We start from the raw sequence: 24,207 nt of genomic DNA on the forward strand, positions 1-24,207 counted from the left end.
CCCAGAACATTCGTGGTCTCATTTCCGTTTTTGACGTGCTCAGATTGAGTCCCTGTAGACTCTTCCTCAGCTTGAAACCTGATCTTCCACCCCTTTCCCTGACCTCGATGGTAACCTGCCTACTTTAGGCCTCAGGTGCTTTAGCTATAAATTGATATATTTGCCCTTAATTCTAAAGTCTTCTTTCTAAAGCTCTACAATGTGGTGGCTCCTTGAAAATGTTTCTCTTTGCTGGTTGTAATTTTGTACAGAATTAAAGGCACAGCTACTCTAAAAGACAGTAAGTTGCATTGGATAAGGAAAGTGTGCTTTTGTAGTTAGATTAACAGGGATGGAAGACGACTTAGTATGTTTTAAGATACTCATGATCCGTTCTCGTGAGAGTCGGGGGAAGAAGGGGAAGGGAGTTAATAAAATACCAAATGTTTGTGACAAATTAAGTTCAAGTGTAGCTGATAAGTTACTACTTGAATAAGCCACACAAATCCAATTCAAGTTTTGCTTTATTTTTCTAAGAAGGGATCCCAGTGAGCTGAGTCCCATGTTCAGTAACTCCACGTTCAATGGCTTAGTCTTTAAACACTGTTATGTTGCTGGAAGAAGAAATATTGCCCATCAGTCCTAATTGATGTTTAGCTATCACGCACATTTGAAATAAATTTATTACTTTGCCTGATCTCAGGGTAATACATTCCAAAGGGGCAAAGAGCACACGAAAAGTTATGGAGTCTCCATCTTCTACACTAAAGTGTGCGATAAATTACATATTATTTGGCCGTGAAATTCACAAGCCATAGAAACCACTCCATTTGCAATGAATACAGTGGTAATCAGCAGGTAATGAGAATGATATAAAACCAAACAGACCGTGTACGATGGCACTGCTGCCAATAAAGCAATCATTAAATGCATTCATATGCATCTACGATAGGTAAGCTCTTTGAGGGCAATTGCTATGAATTCTAAATACCTGTCAGGATACTATATATAGCCCACTTTCTATGGCCTTTATTCAAAGACGCTGAGAAAGGGTTACTCTGGGTAAATTCAGACCTTTTCTCAATATAGAATTTGGTCAACATGCATTCTGAACAGCAAAATTTCACAGTATTTTCCTACACTAAGTGCCACCTCAGCAAATGCAGGATTAAGTATAATGGATTATAAGAAGTTAGAAAGGAAAGATGGAAGAAAAGAAGGAAGGTAGAAAAAAGGTGGGTATGGAGTACTTCAACATTTATGTAAAGAGTGGAACTAAAACTAACCTGAGGTTACCCTGAATTATCAGCATACGCTATAGAAACTTAAATGAAAAAATAAAAAAAACCCAGCAAGGGAAACTCAAAGATTCTCTGTTTTTTCACTTTACTGCATATACACGTCCATCTTAAACAATCTATATGCTTATATCCAATAAGAGAGCATTGTTTTGCAAGGCTATTTGGCTTCTATCAACATGTAAAGGTCGGACAACTCAACTTTAGCAGAGTCAGCCTTCAGGTGAATAATTGCTTCTTTCAGGTTGTGAACATTTGAATTTTCCAGAAATGTTTCCCAAAATATGAAAACTAAAAGAGTCCTAGGACAGCGTCCTTTAGAAGTTTTATAGCACCAAGGTTTTTGGAGGAAGAGTATTCTTGTCGATTATCAACACAATGACTCCAAGCAGGTCAATTTATGCTGACAATATTATATAACAGAATCCACTTCACCTCCATCATACTGACAATGATCTTCCTTACTTCAACCTTGTGCTTCTTAGTAAAGTTGAAAACACGGAGCCAAGAACAGACAGTGACAATGCCAGAGACTCAGATGTACCTATAAGTGCCTTCAGACAACATCAGCCACCCAGGTTAAAGTCCTGTTTTAAAGCATCCCAACATGAATGAATCTCAAAAACTATATGCTGAGCGAGTGAAGCCAGATCAAAAGGGCGCCTACTGTATTATTCAACTTACATGAAATTGTAAACTGGGCATAAGTCATCTCTAAAGATAAAAAACAGATCCGTGGTTGCCTTGGGGTGGGAGATGGGGATACTTTTGCAAAAGCCTAGGAGGAAACTTTCTAGGGTTTTAGAATTGTTATCTATCTTTATGGGGGTGGTAGTTAGACAAATGTATACATTAATTAAAAGTCACTGAACCGTTTACTAAAAATGTCTGCATTTTATTGTATGTAAATGATACCTTAATAACGTTGATTACAAAATGAACCAAAAACAAAACAAAGCAGAAGAGAAACCTCTCAAGACGTCAAAGGAAATACACTGTTTTCTTCCAGGGCACCAGATTGGAAATGAGGCATTGGTCTGTTCTACCCTCAGCTTATCCCTAGGGTTATCTAGTCTATTTTAAAGCACTAGAGTCCCCTATCAGGAAAACTCACCCCATGTTTAATTACTTTGATTTCTTCTCTGCCTCTTCTCCCAACACACTGAAGTCATTCACGGAAGAAAAACCAGCTTTTTCCAACTTTGCATCATGACACATTCTTTCCAAAGCTATTAGTTATAGAATAAAATTTGGGTACACTTTGTAAAAATCTAGCTTTTTGAGCCTTACAAATCTTAACAGTTAACCTATTGCCTCCACTGGAATTTGGAAAAAAATTATTTTGAAAATGAATAGCTGAGACTTGACATTTTTTTCTGTGTGATTTTCTCTTCCCCTAAGAGAGAAGTGAGTAGGAATGAGAAACACATACATAAAGAAAAAAAATTATCTTGCTGCCTTTGCATGGTTATAATTTATAGGAGGACCTTTTCAACAATAATCTATTATCAGAATCAATAAAATATAATCTCCATGAAGGCCAGGCCAGGATACTTGTCTCTTTTTCAGCAGATTGCAATACAAACCACATTCATGGATATGCTTCTTGATGATCTTTGTAATACTGTAACAGTTGACCATTTCCTCATGCCTCTTCACCTTAACTTCAACCTGGTTTTTCACTAATGACTTCACATTTCCTTCTCTAACACTTGGTTGTGGGCCTCTTTTCCAACTCCAACTCGCATTTCACTCTGGCACCAAAGGAAGACTCACACCTTCCTGCTACAGTTGCAGATTATATAGACTAGAAAAAGGAAGGTTGCCAGATGGTGGTTTACATTATCTACAGACTGTCTCGGCTCAAGGTTAACTTCCCTGGGAGAAAACCCATAAACCCAGAAGCATCAAAAATAACCTGCATGTGCAGGGGGGAGACAGCTTTACTTGTCTCATTTTACATTCTTTCTGATTTCTGGGCCCTGCTGATTTATCTCCCATGGAATGGAACAAGGAGGGGAACAAGTAGGGACAGTCCCTTCCCTTCGAGCTAAGAGAAACACTCCGGGAGGTTTTGAATCAGACTTGGTTTTTTGTTCGCCAAGTTACAGGAGAATTTTTAAAGTGGGGGGAACGGAAGAAGGAAGCGGACCAGGAAAAGAATTTAAGCCATCATCTATAAACCAACAAAGCACTGATAGTTCCAAACATTATGTCACAAACTAAAATGACTGATATAGGCTCAAGTGGTTTATAAAACCTATAAAAAGACTACACCAGCAAAGTCCCCATTTATCTGTAGAGTTCAGAAACTAAAACAAGGAATATTTTAGCTTAAAACCTTATCTCAAGAGAATCATATACACTTCACATGAATAAAAATACCTGAAACCAAACATTTTTAAAAGCTCCAATACCCAAAATATAAAGAAAAATATTAATCCAGAAGACTCAATCAATCCATGATAATCACAAAATGGCTGGGCAATCTCTATCTCCCTTCCACACTAACCATCCATCCCATGGAAGACCAAGGGAGATCAGACCTTCCAGACTTACCTTCCAGACCTTCCAGACACCTGGCTGCTGCAAAATTCTATGGAGACTCCTTGTGGAACAGCATTTTCCCATCTCTTGTGTCTCTCCCTATCGTGATCATGATCATGCAGGAAGCAAGTCTGGCTGTGCTATTTCTTATCATTGTCTGTCACCCATCTGCAACATGGTATTGTACAGATAAGGAGAAAGTAGTTGCCTTTCCCCCAGAAGGTTGAGGCTCAGGTACAGGGGTAATTCTCCTGTGCACACAGTCATTATTTAGGTCGATTCAGTGACTTCAACAGGCTTAATCATGTGATCAGGTTTGTTGCCAGCTGCGTAATGCTCCCACATCTGTAGATAGAGTCGCTCTAGGTCCATTGTGTATTGTTTGGTGTTGAACAGAGGGCTAGATGTTCTCTGCTTCCAGACTTTGCCACGAATTTTCTTCAGGTATTCTAGATCAGTTCCCAGTTTCACAGCTATGTCTTCATATTCTTGTCTATTTTTAGCAATAAGCTCAAGACAGCCTAAACAAGTGAGCTGGGAAGCTGCAACTCGGGAAGCAAGAGTCTCTCCTGGCATAGTCACCATGGGTGTCCCTGACCAAAGGACATCCATCCCTGTGGTGTGTCCATTACAGAGTGGAGTGTCCAAGCAGACATCAGCCAGCTGGCCTCTCCGAACATGTTCCTCTTTAGGAGCAACAGGTGAAAAAATGATACGGTTCTGGGGAAGGCCCATATTTTGTGCGTACTGTTGAATATTAGGTTCTCCCACTGCTGGAAAACGCAACAGCCACAGTACACTATTGGGAACACGCTTCAGAATATTTGCCCACATCTGCAAAGTAGATGGGTCAATTTTATATAACTGATTGAAGTTACAGTACACAATGGCATCTTCCGGTAACCCGTACTGAGAACGTGTGGTTACAATAATGGTACGGGGAACCTCCTCTCCAGTGGCAGCCTTAATGTTGATCTGGGTAGTTGCCAGTCCATTGCTAAGACTGAATCCATTAATTGTTATCTGAATTTGTCCTCTGTTAATCATTTCAATAACTGCCTCTGCAGTAGTATTCATAGGAATGACAGGCATATTAAGAGCTGTATTACTGCTGTCTGCGGTGTCTCCTCCATCAGGACATTTCATCTTGACAATTTGCACATCTGGGAGACTATCAAGAAATGCTTTGAGGTCGATGCCATTCAGTACAATCCGATTGTCATAAATGTGCCCATTGGACTTAAAATCGATGACTGCTTTCTTCTTCAGGTGAGGGAACATATTAGCATGATCACCAATAAAGAAAGTATGGGGCATATAAGCCAGTTTCTCAGAATACTGCTCAGCAACTTCAGCAGGTGAAGTTTCCTGATCAGTGATGATATAATCCATGAAAAGCACGCCACTGGTCCCAGGGTAGCCCAGCCACATTGCCTGAATAGGAGCTGGCCTGAGAGCAAAGAGTTCATTTCGAGCACCCCTGGTATAACCATTCATATTTACAAGGATGTGTATACCATCATGATGGATGCGATCAGCTGCTTTCCCATTGCATGGAATCTGAGAAAGATCAATGAAATGATGGGCTTCTGCCATCACCTTCGCTCGGAAGTTTGTGCCATCATTTGGGCTCAGGGCATAACAGAATACCTCAAATTTATCAGGATTGTGCATGCCTGGAATAGACTGCATAAGATGAGAAGTAGGATGATTCCCAAAGTCAGAACTCACGTATCCTACACGCAGTCGACCATCACTGAGCTTCAAGTCTTTTGGATGTTCATACGGTGGTTTACGAAGGACACTGATCTCATCCAGGGAGAGGTTCCCATGGCTCTCAGCAATAGCCTTCCTGAAGCCATGAGAAAGAGGATAGAGCATACTATGATGAGGCTGCACAGAAGGCAACCTATTCTTCTCCAACTGGTCAGCCACAATGCTGACCAACTTCTTCATTCGCTCATCATAGTCTGTCCAATCACAGACAATCTGCAGGCAATGAGCCAAATCACAATAAGCGTCAGGAAAGTCAGGTTCAAGCTTCAGAGCAGTGCGATAAGAAGCAATTGCTTCTGGAATATACCGTGAATCCTTGTGAATGGAAGCCAGATTGCTGTGGGCATCTGCAAATGCAGGGTAAATCTGAATGGCAGGAGTATAACACTGCAAGGCTCCCTGAACATCCTGCATCTCCTTTAGAGTGTTTCCCATGTTACAGTAGGCGTCAGCAGAGGTAGGACTGATTCGAACAGCCTCCTTATAATGCATCAGAGCTTCCTGCAGTGTCCCCTGCTGCTGCAATACACTTGCTAAATTTGAATGGGCAAGAGCAAACTCTGGGAAGACTTCTAATGCTTTACGATACAAGCGAACTGCCTCTTCAATGTTTCCCTGGTCTCCTTTGATATTGGCTAGGTTATTCAGAGAGTCTGCATGGGTGGGGCACAGCCGCAGAGCTGTATTATAACAATCTTCTGCTTCGGCAACATGGCCCTTCTCTTCCAGAGCGTTGGCTAGGTTGCAGTAAGCATCACGGAAATGTGGTTGCAATCTAATAGCTCACCTGTAGGTGTCTACTGCCAGATCCATCAGGCCTTGCTCGTAGTGTACACAAGCCAGGTTGGCATGTACCACTGCATGATTTGGACTCAAGCTTAGGGCACAAAGGTAAGCTGCCACAGCTCTGTCAAAAATCCGTGCCTCTTTCAAGACATTTCCTAAATTGATATAAGCATCCAGAAAATTGGGGTCAAGGGTGACAGCCTTTTCAAAGTGATGAATTGCAAGCCAAATCTCCCCTTGTGCATTGAAAACACAGCCAAGATTACTCCAAGCTACTGCGAAGTTCGGTTGCGTCTCCATTGCTTTCAAATGACATGCCTTGGCTCCTTCCAAGCGACCCAGGGCTTTGAGCAGGTTCCCCAGGTCACTGCGAACACGGTACAAATCAGGATTGTACTGAAGAGCAGAGACGTAAGCTTATACTGCCCCTTCCATGTCGCCTGCTGCTACCAAAGCAGCTTCCAGGTTAATATAACCATTGATGAAATCTGGTTTGAGACGTAATGCATGCCGGTAATGCTCAATTGCTTCCTACAACTGCCCTCATTCCTTGTACACATTCCCCAAATTCGAATAGGCTTCTGCCAGAAGAGGGTTCTGTTTAATTGCCAGAGTACTAAAGTGGGCAGATCTGTCCAGCCTTCGACACTGGAAGTGTAGAGATGAAAGTAGAAAATAAAAGAATAGGATGTGATTTTTAGTCGATACTACTTTTGCAAAAATTAGAAAATACAAAACAATTCGGTATTTCAAATATATACATATGTTTAAAATAACTATCAAGGTGAGTTGGGAGATTACATATTAAATGGCCCAAATGGTGCTATATAGGGGAAAATAAAGGAAATAAATCTGGCAGAGGAACGTCGGGGCCAAAACCAATCTTAAAAGTATTAGAAAATAGAGTGACCATACACACTGATGATAGAGTGACATGAACTGAGGCATATGGTCCCTTTTGAGTAAATGTCTTAAATACAAACTAAAAACATAATGTCATAAGATTTACAAACACTATAAAAATATTTAGCAGTACTGCAGTAGATAGTAGAAATATATAACCTTTCAACTTAAATAAAAACAAGACTGATGAAATATCATCTTTGTTTCCATGTCATCCATGCTAAGGAAGAAATAATAAATCAGCTTTCAAGATAGAATTTTTTACAATGAGAGAGAAAAAAACAAAGAAAAAGAAACCCTAACTGTTTATCCCATGAAGGGAGAAAAAAACATTTTGAAAAGTCAGAGTAGAACTCTCTGAGGATAATATTTAACATCAATTTTTTTTTGTAAAACAGAATTTTAAGCTGGTTTTGAATTGTTTATAGAGTTTCTAATTAGCATGCTGAGGAAATACAGGGTCCATCTTAATCCAGAAGCAAGTAAAAAGTTCTGACTCTTAAAATTCTAGGCTCTAGAGTAGGTGTGTGCTGGCGTGTATGTGTGTGTGTGTGTGCACATTTGCTGTGTGTTTTCAATAAACTCAAGAGTACATAAGGGTGTATGTTATTACATTGTAACAATTCTTGAGCAAATCTAACTGAAGGTCAGTAGCAAACAAGTAGATGCCGCTTGGGTGGCCCCCCAAACTCTCAGGTAATGCGCAGATCTGCCTTGGCAGTCATGTTCTGCTTTTAGACATAATGCATTTTTATGTTCTTGTTAGCACTGAAAGACTAACTTGAATATTCTGCAACTGATGAAATGGACAACAGAGCAGTAACCTAGAGTTTACAAGTATTTGGGGCAGTAAAACTTTAGTTCTAGATTTAACTTGGATTTTAGTCCTAATTTAACTTGGATCTTCTACAACGCATTTTTTTTCTATAAACTGGAGGTATATACCACCATAATCCTAAAGAAACTGTGACTTTGGGCTTCAGGGGTCTAAGCCTTCTCTCTAAGTGACTGAAAGGTACAACTGGATATTAGACCTGTCTAAAAATTGTCCTTTTCTGTCCTCACATACAAGGGAACGCTTGATTTTTGGATAGCTGTCATTAAAAAAAAAAAAAAAATGTGCAAAGAGCTAATGTCTTTTGCTACAAGACAAAACAATTTCTCCTGGACATGCAGTAATAGGAGGCAATGCCATGTGTTGGAAGCATGCACATATTTTATGATAGATATTAATCTGGAGGTTAACAGCTAGGTGCTCTGGTTGAAGCAGTTTATTTCAAACATACATATAATGTTAGTCCACTTTGTAACAAAGCCTTCAACATTTCATATGCAAATTCGTTCTTCTTTCTAGTTTAAGCCCAAGGAAATCCCTATAAATCTTGTCTCCAAAGAGAAAATATAAAGAATTCATAAGATTAAAGAGTTCTTATCAATTGTATAAAAAACTAGAAATGTACTAACTACATAAAAATGTAGATGTCTAAGAGAACGTCCAACAAATAGAAAAGTAGAGGATTGCACTGAGATTGCAATCCTGAGAAAAATACATTATTTCTAAATGAAGTAAAAGGAGATAGCATAAATTAAAGCCAGAAGAAAAATTTAAAACCTACAAAAATACGAGTCAATACAAAGTTAAAAACCCATGAATTTTACTATATACCCAAAGGCTTCACAAAAGATCTCATGAATATCACAAATTAAAATAAACAAAAGCCAGAAATATTGTTTTCCCCAAATTGTACTACTACCTGCTTATTGCTTCAGTGGTAAGAAGAAAAATTATCTTCAAATAGTTGAATTGTATACCTACTTATATTTTAACTCTTAGGTGGATCTTGTTATATAATATATATGATCTTTAAAGAAAACTTGTTGATTGTTTATTTTGGCATCTGTTAGGAAATTCCTATTTAATTAGATAAATCTCCTTAGATAACTCTTAAATAAAAATAGATGCAAATATAGTATGTTTCCTATCATTCATTTTAGACCTCTAAGAGTTGGAAAAGCTCAACCTGGAGAAGAAACTAGTTTTATTGAGGGAAGAAACTACTTTCCAGTTTAGAAGAGGAGGGATTATCCCATTTCTGTAGAGGAAGCAATCAGGAAGATACAAAAAGAATGATCCTTGCCTAGTGCTAAGGCCAGAACTACTGTGAATATTGTACCAGATCTTGTAAAAACAGCCACTGTGCTGGCACTCACAGGCCTGGGTCATGGTGTGTTCAACAATAAAACTTTGTTCCAAAGGATGGAACTCCTTCGGGCCAAAAAGCTTTCACCTGCATTATTCCATTAACCTCACTGTTTTGTTATGGGAAATGCGTTTATTTTTTGAAATGACATTGAAATATATCCTTAAAAGAACACTTTAGGTCTCAACAAGATTCTCGTCTCTTTCAGCCAACACATTACCTTTTAGAAATCAACAGTCTACTTCTTTCTTTAAATCATCACATTTCAAAGCTGTAGCAGCTAATAAATGTTAATATGGTTTTTCCAAAACTGCAATCTCCCTAAATTTCTATGCTGTCTTCTTTATCCTGTCTTTTCAAGGTAAAGGTATCTTTCCAGTTTTCTTAGCGTTATCAGGATTATGGATTTTGTTCATTGTTAAAGTTCGTTATTTATGGACATAAGTTAATGTAAATGCAAAAATATCTCGTATTATTCACAAGCTGGCTGACTTAAATCACTCGCTCTTAAAACAACTTTACTGCTCTCCAATCTGTTCAAATGCACGGAAATATAAATTCAGGATGATGTGGCTTTTCTGCAATGCTTTCTTTTCAGGCTGCAGTCTACGTGACAGCGTTATATCTTATCCTTGCTGCTGTTGTTGTTCAATCTATAAAACCTCTCTTGAAGACCCCCAAAACAGCTTGTAATTTAAACTTTTACTTTTGGTGACTCACTGTTTTCAAATTGCCATCTCTGACCATATCCCCCTTCCAGGGGAATTTATGCAGACTCTTAACCCATAATTGCTTTACTCTTTACCTCTATTTCTGGGTTCTTAAATTAAATTAACTGTTACATCAGTGTTCTTCATTACTCAAATTATTTTTTCTTAAGAACTTTTCCTGGAAGTAAGTTCATGCTATTTTTGACAAGCAAACATTTGACTTCTGAAAGAATTCTTATGGAAATGGGTTTATATCCCAAATGCACCACCAAAAATCTTTGTGACCTTGCATAAATGTCCCTTACCATTTCAGGTGCTATCTTTGCTTGACTCCAAAGGGAACTGATTAAAACTATGAGCATCTAGCTGGTATGCACTTTTGTCTCAGTTTGGTCAATGAAACTCTTAAAAATCCATCAGGTTTTCATTATTTTTATCATTAGCCTGTTTGTGTAAAATAAGTTACCATTTATGGAGCCAGTGTTCTCCTTTATTCCGGCATCCAATCATTGTAAATATTTCTCATGGACACATTCTTAGAAGGCCTATGAATAACCTGGCCCCTTACTGAGTCTCCCTTTTGGAGTCTTACCAGCCAGACTTCCCCAATAACTTTCAGAGAGAGTTTTCCCCCTTTCCGGGTCTTCTTTTTGACTTCTATACGCCATAGAACTTTCAAAAGTCATCACACCAATACTAATATTACCACATACCCTCCAAAAAGCTCCAAGCTGTTTATGCCTATTCATTAAGTTAATACTTTATCAAAACTTGTCCAACTGAGTAGTTTTAGCACAGATATTTTACACATTTTAGCACAGACATGCTCTGTTTAAGGCTGACAGATCCATCAGGAATTAACTTTCTGGTACATTTTCCCTCTGACATTTTCCTCACAACTGCGTTTCCTCATAACTGAGCCATCACTTATCTCTTGCCTATGGAAAGGCAGATAAGAGAAAAGAAAGCTAAGTGAGAAAAGATATGTAAATAGACTAGCACAATATTGGACACATAATAAGTATTCAATAAATGATAGCAAGTATTCTTACCCTTATCCTCACATTAGTTTATATGTATTAAAAACTGATTACTGGACTCAACTCTTACTTCCATTGCTCATTAGATCCTCACAGAAACCTTGGAGGAAGCGAGGTTTTATCCCCATTTTACAGGTTGGGAGACTGCAGCCTAGAGGGCTTAAGTACCTTAACTGAAGTCATATAGTCAAGAAATAAGCCTATATTTGTCACAATCACTGGCCCATGCTTTGACGTGACACCACCACCCATCACTTACCCAGCTTCACCAAGGTACTACTAAATTTTTTACTCTTATTCTCCTCTCTTTGCTTCATACTGCCATTGCCACCAACCCAAATTCACTTTTAATTTTCCAATGTTAGTGAAGGGAGTAGAAGGTGGAAATTGAGGTTAAAGGAGGAAACTTTAATGTTATTCAAGGATGACTTCATCTTAACTTCCAGCCTTTGTCTACCCATTCTCTGCTCCAGTCACACGCAGAGTATTTGCTATCTCTTCCGTAAGTCTTGACTTTTCTTGTCTTTATGCCACTTTTCTTTTCTCCATTTGCAATGAATCTCCCTTTCCCTTGGTTCTTCACCATTTCTTACTCCATACTCTCCATTAAAATTCAAATCTACCTTTAAAGCCCAACTCATATACCAGTTCTGTCCTGCAGTCTCCTGGATCTGCCAAGTCAGAACTAACCACTTGCTCCTCCGTGCTCCTGCAATGGCAATGATGTTAGAAGGGCGAGTGATTTTACAGCTCGCTCACCACCTGCAGGAAATATGTCCTATTTGCCCTTCCACATCCTTTCTCCACCCAACTCTATATGGATGGCTTGCATGGCCTATCTTAGTAAGTGTCCTTGCTCTGGCTTCTGTTTGGCTCACCAATGAAGAGCACCAATAGAAGATTGTAGGGAATGAAGGAGGGGAGTGAAGTTAGGGTATTAATTCTTGCCAAATTGCTGGGAGTTGGCTGCATCCCCCAACTAACGTATAGTGCTTCTCTGTGGGGCATCACAGCATCTTTGGGGAGGACTCTCTCTCCAGCAAGGCTTCCTTTCTCTTTCATCTCCTATAAAGTAGCCACACTTTTACTGAACCCAGGGCACTACACTATCTCTTGATTCTCTACATTGGGCTCAATTTATCCCTATTGATGTACCCCTGATTTCCTGCTGAGACCCTGTCTGATGAACTTCGTAATATGCTCTTCTAAGCTGTTAATTTTACAAACCACATTATTACACTTATTAGAAGAATGTCTTCAGGATGTGTCAGTAAGCTCTGATTGATGATAACGGTAAACAGCTAGAATTTATGGAACATAAAGTATGCTTTGGTTACTCTCTTGAGTACACCGTGTGCATTATTCTAATTAATTAAAATCACTATTAGCTAAGCAAGGCACACAGATGCTAAGAGGTTCCCAGGAGTAACTTGCTCATGGTCACTCCAGTGTCTCAGTAGTGTTTAGGACTCAGATCTGTCCAAAGCCTAAACCTTAAACTCTAGGTCTAAGCAGTGGGTCTCAAACTTGAGTATGCATCGGCATCACCCAGAGAGCTTGCTGAAACAGGTAGTGGGCCCCACCCCCAGAGTGTCCGAGTCTGCAGGTCTGGAGCAGGGCCCAAGACTTTCACTTCTAAAAATTCCTACGTGCAGCTGATGTGCTGGTCTGGGTACCAGACTTTGAGAACCACTAGTCCAGGCATTTTTAGGTCCAGAATTTCAGGTGTTAGAATAATTTTCTGGTGATAAATTGTCGAAAAAAAAAAAAAAAGCACTGCATTTTCCTGTTTGTAAGGAGGTAATACATTAAATCTTAAGAGTCAATAATGGGGCTAAGTATTTAAGAAAGAAGAGTTATTCTCCAGGAAGATGGGAGGAGATGGACATTCTACGGACAGGAATGCCCTTTCAGGAATCTTGCAAAGGGAACAGAAAAATAACAGTAAGATTCTGCTATCCAGTGTTCACAGAACATGAGTGGGATACTCTTGACTGTAAAATGGGAAGCCAACTTTTGCTCACCATATACATACCTTATTCAGTACAAATGTTTATTAAGAATCTCCAAAAGCTAGACACTAGGCATCAGGGCTACACTGATAGAGCAGATAAAGTGCCTGGCCTCAGGGAGCTTGTGCTTCAGAGGATGTACATCAGCTAGATAGACTGAATGATGGATACTATATTGGGTTCACACTTCGTCTGAAGAAAAAAATATATCCATAGACGTGATCCAGGAGTCAAATGGCAAAAGACCGAGCCTCAAAGTGAGTGCTAATTTCATTAAATGGTAGGTAAAAATTATTTTATATGCCGAGATAGGCTCTGCTTAAAAGACACACTATTCCTCCAAACGTATTATACAAGCCAGCTTATAAACCTGTGACTTTTTCTAGGAGACATGTTGCCTTCTTTCCCAAGAAGGGAGCAGTAGGCGTCGGGGTGGAAATAGTTTCATCATCAGAGGCACAGTCTCACTACTACTGCTCAGCTCCAATTCGCAACCTTCTGAATGGTTTCCAGACTAAGTCATTTAGCAAAGTGATGAAGAAAACATGGCCCATTAATCTTATGATGCGTGTTATAACTTAACTCTGGGTTTAGCATAGGAAAAATATTATTTGCATTGATTAGAAATATGCTTTATGGCTGCATATATTATTCACTCTGAACATTGTAAAATTATTAGCTGGGTTGACATGATGAACTGCACAGGAGTACTTCTAGATGACATCTCAATGTCATCTGTTACTCACATCATATAGGTCTAGGAATCAATATGTATTTTATTCAATATGAGATCTTATTCCAAACACCAAAATATGCCTGTTTTTATTCGATGGTTATCATCATGAAACTACCAGCTAAACATCATTTAGAAAATTCAAAGCTAGTAAATTACTGTATTAACTGTCCAACTATGATTATGACTTTCCTCCACTTATAGCTGAACCTAATATAATGATCTGGTCAGTCTGACTAGGAGGATTTATCCATTAATTTACTCAAATGTTCTGAGGTATATTTTGAAGGACTTAAATTATGGTCTGGTTTGTAGGATCCAACAGTAAGGGTGCAGGTTTATCTCCTACAAGCTCTGTGACCTTGCCCAAGTGACTTAGCATCTCTGAGACTCACTTTCCTAATCTGTAAAATGGAAACAATAGTAGAACCCAAGTTGTAAAGCTGAAGGAAAAAAAGGAATATGGTAATGTATTTTGGCACAAAAGAGCAGTTACGCTGATGGTCATTATTTGTGAATACTGTTGCTAAGATTATTGAAAACCTGTTGTGTGTTAGGTGCTGTTCAAGGACTAGAATTTTAAGACTGTTCTTCACCTTTATCCCAGTTTTACCTGCAAAGTTCTGCCATGCACTGGAAAAACATACTGGTATTTCTAGGGAAGGGGACCACTCAGGTGACATTTTTGTTTCACCAGGTATATAAAGTATACAAAGGTTATAGTGTATCTTTTAAGTCCTTTGGACGTCTAGTTACCTTTCACTAGAATGATTCTAGTAGATCCTGATAGATACCTGAGACAAGGTCAGGTCAGTGATGTTGGTACCTTTTCTGGCTTAAGAGCGTAGGGCAGAAACACAGGAAGAGAGGTCTTCCTTTTCCACTCCTGTTACTAAGAACCCTCTCGAATAATGACAATCTGAAACAGATCACTACATTGTTGCATGTTGTAGAATCAAAGCAGTGTACAAAGCAAAGAGCACTGGCCTCCATTATACGTGCATTTCACTTGAGATTCACTTTTCTAGACCGTGGAGAAAGCAGATGTTCCAACACTTTCCAGGTACTGGAATATTACAATCTGGCAATCTCTACCACTGCATGTTTGATCACACTATTCCCTGCAAATGGAATGCTGTTCCATCAAGGTCAGATTGACCAGTGCAAATACCTGATTTTACCGTACGGTCAGAACCAAATTAACTTACTGAAATTCTGCCCAGCTCAGGGTCTACCTGAAACCTCCTGTGAGATCCCAAGTTACAAACAACTCTATCTTCTTCAGAAGACATTGTATACTATATAAATAGTAATTTACATATAAATATATGTATATGTGTGTGTATTTCTTTGTTACATTAAGTTACAACTCCTGTGGTTTCTCTTCTTAACTAAATTGGACCCCCTTATCATCACAGTGGCCATGTACATCATTGTATCCTCCAAAAAATCCAGATAATAATATCATGGATTTAGTATATAGTTGTTTAATAGAAAACAATTAACTAACCACTGCAGAATACTAGTGTCTCTCAAGTATGTTCAGTGGATCATAAATCCTATGAGACAGTCCATGAAGGAAAAGATTTCAAATAAATTTGGGATCTGTTGTCCACTACATCTCCTTATCAGAGACTCATAATTCACAAGACTGGTAAAAAGCTCTGTAGCAAAGAAACTGTTGACTTAGTTTGACCCAGTATTTCTCTTACAAGAGTATCAGTTCTGGAGGTCAAGGACATTTTCCACCTCTAATACAACAGCTCTACTGCCTAGTAGAGTGCCTGGCACTTAGTAGACACCTAATAAATATTTGAATAAGTTTCAACATATATTCCCCTTTTAAGCTATAGAAGAAAAACATAGTATATAGTAGATTTTGATTTACTTGGGGAGAATAATAATATGAATAGATAAATTTACACAAATCATTTTAAAGTATATGTATTTGATAATACTTTTTTCCACAAATCTACACAGTTGCACATTTAGTGGTGATAGTAAACGAACTACATTTGCTTTGAAAACTTGCTACTAAAAACTACAACTTGAACCCAAAACAACTGATTTAGTTCATGGGTCCCCACTCCTTAGCAGTTTTAATATAGAAGAAAATAGACGCATATATTTCTTTTCTACCATAATATGACATCATATAAGGAATGCTATTTTATTAGCTAGAAATAAGATTTGCTTTTGTTATTTTAGTACATTTGATCACATAAGAATAATTCTAGATTTTGTCCTAGACTGCTTACTATGTGCTTTCACTATAGATTTTAATGTCAATAGAGAAAGGAGAAGGAAAAGTCAGAGGGAAATGAAACAGGTGTATGCAACACCCCTCTCTACTACCGACATTTCTCAGAATTCTGGGGGAAGTTGCATCTATAAGGGGAAAGTTTTTCACCATGGAACTCACGGTGGTTGAACTTCTCATGAAGAATTTTTTTTCACTACTGAAGAAAAATATGTTTGATTTTACCATAACTGAAAAGTTCTCCTGTTTCTACTTCTGAGGTTTGCCCTCAAGACTACTGTTTACCTAATGGAAGTGACTCCTATGCATGGAGGAAAAAGTGCACCATTTGAAGGAAAAGCTAAAGGAGTGATATTCAGGTAGCTCCTCATTCCACCAATGAAAACGTACACATAGATTTTCCACTTTACACCTCATTTTCCACCTTATTTTCATGATTTTGAAATGAATATGTAGGGTCTGATGAGTTTGTCAATAGTCTATAATTATTAGTGTTATTAAAATAGAATACAAATGATAAGCCATATGTAAAAATGCTGTGTGAATAAACTGCTATACCCCAAATAATACAAATGAGTGAATGGCAGTAAATGCTAAGAGGGATTAACAACATAAAGGATATTAAAAAAATGATGACCATATTTCATATTTATGTGTCTTTTTCTCTCTCACTCTTTTTTTTTTTGCGGTACGCGGGCCTCTCACTGTTGTGGCCTCTCCCGTTGCGGAGCACAGGCTCCGGACGCGCAAGCTCAGCGGCCATGGCTCACGGGCCCAGCCGCTCCACGGCATGTGGGATCTTCCCGGACCGGGGCACGAACCCGCGTCCCCTGCATCGGCAGGCAGAACACTCAACCACTGCGCCACCAGGGAAGCCCTTCTCTCTCACTCTTACTCAACTCCTAAATAACTAAGAGAATATGCTCACAAATGGTAAGCATGTTTTGGATGTTCGATGTGTGTTTGTGGGAAAGAACAAAAAAAATACTGCCTCAATTAGGTCAAATATACAAGAGATGAATGAGATTAGAGATGGGATTGGGATTTGCGTAGCTAACCAATCACAGATATGACAGTGTAGTGCAATATGCAAATATACTTTTAAACAACTTCTCTTAAGTTATCTACTGTCTGTAAAGACAATCACACTCAACTGCTCTGCACTTAACCCCAGAGCTTCTGAGTTAGAATCTCTTAGAAATAGGTACACGTTTCATTGCTTTGGCAACATTTACATGGCTCTGCATCAGGCAATACAACTGCTAAGATCACACTCTGGGAATTCAGGAAAGGCTAGTGTCCAGTTCTGGTCGTTCTACCACCCAACTGTGATCTAGGGTAAATTCCTGATAAAAAAAAAAAAAAAAGAAAAACGCTGAAGATGCTGCAGCAGTATTTCCTACTTCACAGGGTCGTCATGGGGATAAAAGGTCATTAGGATAAAGTGCCTCTCACCCAGGAAACACTGATAAATGCTACTGATGCTACCATCATCATCATCGTGACCGATCAAGAACATATGGCCACATGGAAATTCAACATTCCCTGGGCCATTCACAACTTTCCTTTAAAGGACTCATATTCTATGTGGGGTCTTAACACCTTCAAATAACAGAAAATACAAGTCTTTACACCTTTTTTTCTGTAGCTAATTTTGGCATCTTTCACCTCTGTCCACTTAAGTGTTGGTTTAGCATATTCTTGTCACACAAAGAAGCTACAGAGGAACAATGTGTCAAGTGACAAAGACATTGAGTGAAGTCTTTCACATCCTAGATTGTCCACGGTACAGCTCAGCTGGTCTCTGGGTTGGAAGGCCTGGGTCTACTTTGCTCGTCTGTTACAGGGGAAGGGACGTGGTCCTTAGCATGTGGTCTGTGAAACAGAGGCAGCTGCGGGTAGAATTATAACACAAGCAGAACTGGCTTCAATTCTTCCTTCTTAGGTCTTTTTCTTCTTGTTCAGCTGTTCAAGGAACTTGCCTGCCCTCTGTCCCCGCCAGGACGATGTTACATCTGCCTGGATAAGTAGGTCACCATTGTATATCAGGAAAGGTCTTATTTGTAACCATCAGGAACCAGATACGCTAATTTGAGCAGAAAAGGAAGCTTCTGGAAGCTTATGGTTAGGTCTCAGTAACTAGAAGCAGACTAAACAACCGAAAGCCAAGGCTATGCTATTGCAATTATAGGATCAGGCCAAAGTGATGTTATAAGTCCTAGCTGGCCTTGCTACCAAGCAGGAACAGGAAACAGGAGGTTGACCCAGCACTGCTGGCCTTGCTTCTTTACATCATTTATTTGTAATGCAAAATCCAAGAGAAGGGTGCAGTTGGCCAACCCGAGGTCGCCCGACTGTTTTCCATCTGGAAGGGAGACTGAGCATGTGAGTAAACAGTGTATCGGACATGTTCAGCTTGTATAAGGAGAGGAAGGCTCTGTTTCTCACCAAGACCCACAAAGTGGAAAATTCCCCAAAGAGAAAGGAATTTCACATCAGATGCTTGGAAGTTAAAAACAACAACAACAAACAAATGCAGATGTGGAATTAAAGACATGGAGTCATTAAGAACCTATATGTGGAGTGATTCAGACCTGAGTTCACATCTGGAGCAAGCTACTCAATCTTGCTGAGCTTCAATTTTCTTTAAAGGAAACAATGTGGAAGATGATATCCACATGTAACTTGTGGTGCACATGAAGGAGGATAGTACAGTATATGATGCCTGGCACATCCTATGCATTTTCTAAAACTACTAGTAGTACTATTATTATTGTTACTTATTATACAATTTATTGTAGAAATTAACAGGGAGAGTATTAATAAATGTTAATACAGTGCTAAGTGTCACATTTATGATCTCAACTAATTATTTGTTGATTCAACAAACATTCCACATATCAGAAAATAACCTGTTAGTATATATATATATGTTTTTTTTTTACAGAAGAAAAGAAACCCTGAGGCTTAGAAAGTGTAAACAATGTACCAAAAGTCACCCATTTAAGAGGTAATGGAATATTATTCAGCCTTAAAAAAATGAAGGAGATCCTTTCCTTTGTGACAATATAGATGAAACAGGAGTGCATTATGCTGATGAAATAAGCCAGACAGGATAAATACGAATGATATCATTTATATATGGAATCTAAAAAGAAAAAAAGCCACACTCATAGAAACAGAGTAGAAAACTGGTTGCCAGGGGCTGGGGTGTGGGTGGGGAAAAGAGGGGAAGACTGGTAAAAGGGTACAAACTTTCAGCTGCAGTACTGTATAACTAACATTTTCGGAGAGAATAGAACTTAAGTGTTCTCACCAAAAAAAGAAAAAAAGCAAAAAGGTGTCATGAGCTGTTAGATGTATTAATTAACGTGATGGGAAGGATCCTTTTACAACGCATATGTATATCAAATCATCATGATATACTCTTTGACTATCTTACAATTTTGTCAATTATACCTCAATAAAACAGAAAAAAAAGAGGTAATAAATATGAGACTCCAATCCAGGATTATCCAGCTCAAAAAACTACACTCTTAACCATTACAATATAGTATCCATCCATATGTCGTAACTGTAAAATGCTTAACACAAAGGAAACGTTAAATAAATGGTATTTATTCTAACTCTAATGCTTACTAGATATTAGTTATGTGGTATGCTTTACTTCTAACTACAAGGGTATAAGGTGCAAATTCTTGCTACAGAACATAAAAGCCCCTGTGGTACCCTGTAGGATAAACACAGTACCTGTAAATCTCTCATCTCTCAACCCAGAGTCTCCTCAAGTTGGAGGTCTTTACCCCCTTTATAATGTGGGAATAATGCCTTTCCCACATTTGCACTGGGCATGAAAATCCATACTTCCAGGTGTATACTGAACATCCACTTAGCTCCTCGTCACCTTGGAATCACCAGACCAAAGATCATTTATTCCATTAAGAATAATGATGTAGGGATAGAAGTACAGAATATACAGAGAGTGTTGGAGGAATCCAAACAACAAGTCCTCCACTCTCAAAACAAATTTAGAGTTCCAAAAGTAAAGAGCAATGTTTCGAAATAAAACTAAAAATGAAACTAACATCTACAATTAGCCAAGTATTTATTATGGGCCAGGATACTTACTAGGCACTTGATAAACATTACAGCTCATCTTCCTGCAGCCCTTCAAAGCATATAATATTGTTTCTATTTCATAGAGAAGAAAATTGTATCTAAGCAGGTTAGTGATTAGCCCAAGACCACAGGGCTAGGCTGTAAGAAAAGAAGGCCAAGTTTCAGTGGTCAAAATGGTGATGGATGTTATAACTAGAAGATTATGGCTAATCAAATAAAAATATTCAAAACGGTCCTAATGTATTATTAGGATTCTTTAGAATAACTTGGGTGCCTTAGTGAATACCCTGCTATATAAGTGCACACCTTGTGCAACCTTATGCTGTGATGCGTCCGCCCCTTCCAGCCAGCCCTGGAGCTGCGAGCGTATAAGCCCGCAGCTGTGCCAGAAGCTCCCACATAAACAGGGAAATATTTGAATTCCATAATTAGAGACACCAGAGAGGAGAAAAGGCAGAGAGAAGAAGGGGTGGGGAAGAGAGAAAGGGACCTGGTTAAAACATGTGAACTCCTGGATCCACATGTGCCTGAAAGATTGCCTCTTTTTTTTCAATTATATAGTATTTTATTTCTGTTGTTTGAAGTCAAAATATCCTCTTGTAACTCACCTATTCTGCTATTCAATACATTGGATGAAAAAGGCTGGAACAAGTGAAACAGATATCCTGTTAAGGCAGCATTAGCTAATTTGGAAAGGGGGAAAGAAGCAAAGCAATAGAAAGGCATCCTTGGGAACACAAATACTGTGATCCTAGTATTTAGGCATCAGTACCTCAGGCTATACTTGATAGAGACTGCATCCTTATTTAGTTTTTAATTTAAGGCTATCTAGTAGGTACTTGGTGCCAAAAAACATATTTGAAGAGCTGTGTTACAAGTAATAACACTTGATTTTTCACCTGCCCATGTGAAGATCTATGTTCTCCTCTTCCATTTCCAGCTCACAGCTTGCAATTGCTCAACAAATAGTTCTTGGCTGACTGTTGAATGTTGCCTTATTCTGTGTTCTCTCTTTGCTCTACTCATTCTCCCCAAACATCTGGCAGCAATCATTATCTTCTTTTTGTTGCAGTCATCTCTGTGCATGTTTTATTTCCCTTGCTAAGCTGGAAGATCCTTGAGGGTAAGGGGCTAGGTATTATAAGGGACTAGGTATTATTTATCTTTTTATCTCGGACAATGTTCAGAATGGTATTTTGTACCTAAGAAGGACTCATGTGTTGAATGAATCAGAATTGGTTTGCCATTCCCCACTGCCTTTATCTCACAATAACAGAAACATAAAGTGGGCAGAGCAGAAACGACTGCAAATAAATTGTCCTCTTAGTCACAGAATGCAGTTTCTAGAACTTAAAGAATAATTAGTAGATTTTGAAATAATTTTGTTTTACAAAAATTTCGTAAGATTGAAATACTCTAACCTTAAAGCTCTCGATCAACTCTAAAGGAGGGCTTTAATTGGCTCTTTCTGAGTCAAGTGTTTATTCCTGGGCCGATAACTGGGGCCATTGTCATAATAGAAAGGGTGATTTGTTACCAGAGAAAGAGGAAAGTGACGCTGGGCTTGCAAGATATTTATATCTTCAGCCAGAGTGCATAGGATCTGGAACTTAATTGGTGACGCAGTATTTGTTTGAGATTATATGAATGAAAAATCTTTGTGTAAGAGTGATTAATCTAAAACTTGGCCAGTCATTGTCCTAGTGTCATATTAAATTGCAGGAGAATCTAGTTTTAGGCACAAAGATCATAAATATAAAATGTGTTCCCAGGCTTGGTTCTGTGTAGTCAGTAATCTATACTCACCCACTCATTAATAAAAATGGAAGTTAAGGACTCAGTCCTAACTTATATGCTTAGCATTGTATTTTGTTAACAATCTCAATTTTATTTTTTTTGTTCTCCCCTGTCCATCATCTTCTGCAGAAAATAATGTCTCCACTTCCAATTCCCTGTCTATTTAAATCCAATTTGTAATTTATAAAGTTGTCCTCCTTAAGGGCTGCTGCTTCTGCCACAGTAATGTACTCTGGCCATTATTATACTCTTCCATCTTTCATGTAGGTCTCCATCCATAGGTTTTGTTTCCATAGCTTTTTTTTTTTGGCGGTACGAGGGCCTCTCACTGTTGTGGCCTCTCCCGACGCGGAGCACAGGCTCAGCGGCCATGGCTCACAGGTCCAGCCGCTGCGTGGCATGCGGCATCTTCCAGGACTGGGGCACAAACCCGTGTCGCCTGCATCGGCAGGCAGACTCTCAACCACTGCGCCACCAGGGAAGCCCTATACTTATGATTTTATGTTTGCTTATTTACTTTTGTCTCCCCCCTCAGCTCAAGAGAGACTATATTCATCTGTGTTAATCACTGCTGTGTTTCCTGAACATGCCTATAAATCATACTGAAGAATGGTGCCTGAAAATTGGTAAGGGATCAATCAATTTTCTTGGCTGGATGAAGAAATGTGTTCATAAATTAATGAACAGATCTTCGGGGCTTCTGACTTGAGGACTAATGGGAAGAGGATGGCAAATGGTTGGGACAGGGTACTGCAAGAAGTAGTATTTGGAGTACTCTGATAGCTATCCTAACAGATAAGACTGTGTTCATTTAAGTAGTTTTAATGAGAGAGCTGGGAACTAGGGACACACAGCATTAAGGTTTTTATAATGCATTCTGTAGAGTTCTTTTTAAGTCTGTACAAATATCATTGAAAATATATGCATACATATACACCTCTGTTACTTTACTTAGTGCTTTACGAGAGCCCCTCAAGGAAGGGGTAGTAGGAACTCTCAGTATCCTTCCTTTATGATGAGCTTAATTTATTCAAAGTTACATCATAATTTATTTGTAACTGTGAAACTAGACTTAGTTATTGAATAGACCCTCCCTAGAAACGTATGACATTAATAAAACCAACAAAACTTTGTTCAGTTTCCAATGATAGACACACTACAGACTCAATTATGGGCCATCCAGTTTAATGAAGGGAAGAAGTGATTGAACAAATATAGAGCAAACAGAATATGAAGTTTTATCCTCCATTAATATTAGTAACGGATACTGTGGGCTCCAATCTGTGTCATAGGCAGGGGGATGTTCAGCCAGGATGTCTTTCACTGTCACTGAGAAAAATTTCCATAATATATAATGATACCTACTGAAACTGTTATGGGGCATTTGGGTAATAAGGAATCCATTAGCATATTTTTCCGGAAGACTTGACTACAAAATGAAGACAGTAGATTTGGACACTTTCAGCCATGAAGAAGTTGTTTGGATATTCATCTTTATGCCTAATGAAATAAGCTTATTTCATCTCTGCAGCTTCCCATATACCATTTTCCCACCTCTGTTTTATCTTTGGAAAGATTTTAGAAATTGAAGGTCAAGTTAAAAAGTGAGTGACAACTTAAATGATATATGGAATATTTTGCTGACTTACAAGAGCATGCAGAATTAAATATGACCCAGTTCAAATGTTTATTTTAACGTGTATGTTGAGGTGGAGTTTTCAAGGTGCCAGAAAATGAGAATTCACCTTGCAGTGTGTGTTACCAGTTCTGTTCATTGCACAGAATCATCTTCATAAAACATACTGTTTTCTATGTACCTGGTATATATCTCAATTAGTTTGAAGAATTTCTCAGATACCTCTTAATATGTAATGCTCCAATTCCAATCTTGCCATGCCCTATACCAGTGACACAGCACACAGGAGTTTTATTTCTCTTTATTTCTCTGGGTTGTTCAGAATCCAATGAAAGAACAATGGAATGGGATCCAAGAGATCAGGGTTCTTGTCCCAGATTTACCATAAAATAATTGTGTCCTCTTGGGAA

The 24,207-nt window shown here is 38.7% G+C and overlaps 1 pseudogene; it reads right to left on the reverse strand.

Annotated features, from left to right (window-relative positions):
- Window positions 1-3,895: 3,895 nt before the first annotated feature.
- Window positions 3,896-24,207, reverse strand: part of LOC111171423 (UDP-N-acetylglucosamine--peptide N-acetylglucosaminyltransferase 110 kDa subunit pseudogene) — a 28,590-nt pseudogene continuing 8,278 nt past the window's right edge.

The sequence above is a fragment of the Delphinapterus leucas genome, chromosome 1, assembly GCF_059928025.1.
Source record: "Delphinapterus leucas isolate spDelLeu-1000000601 "Yukka" chromosome 1, BTC_Dleu_Yukka2, whole genome shotgun sequence".
Lineage (NCBI taxonomy): Eukaryota > Metazoa > Chordata > Mammalia > Artiodactyla > Monodontidae > Delphinapterus > Delphinapterus leucas.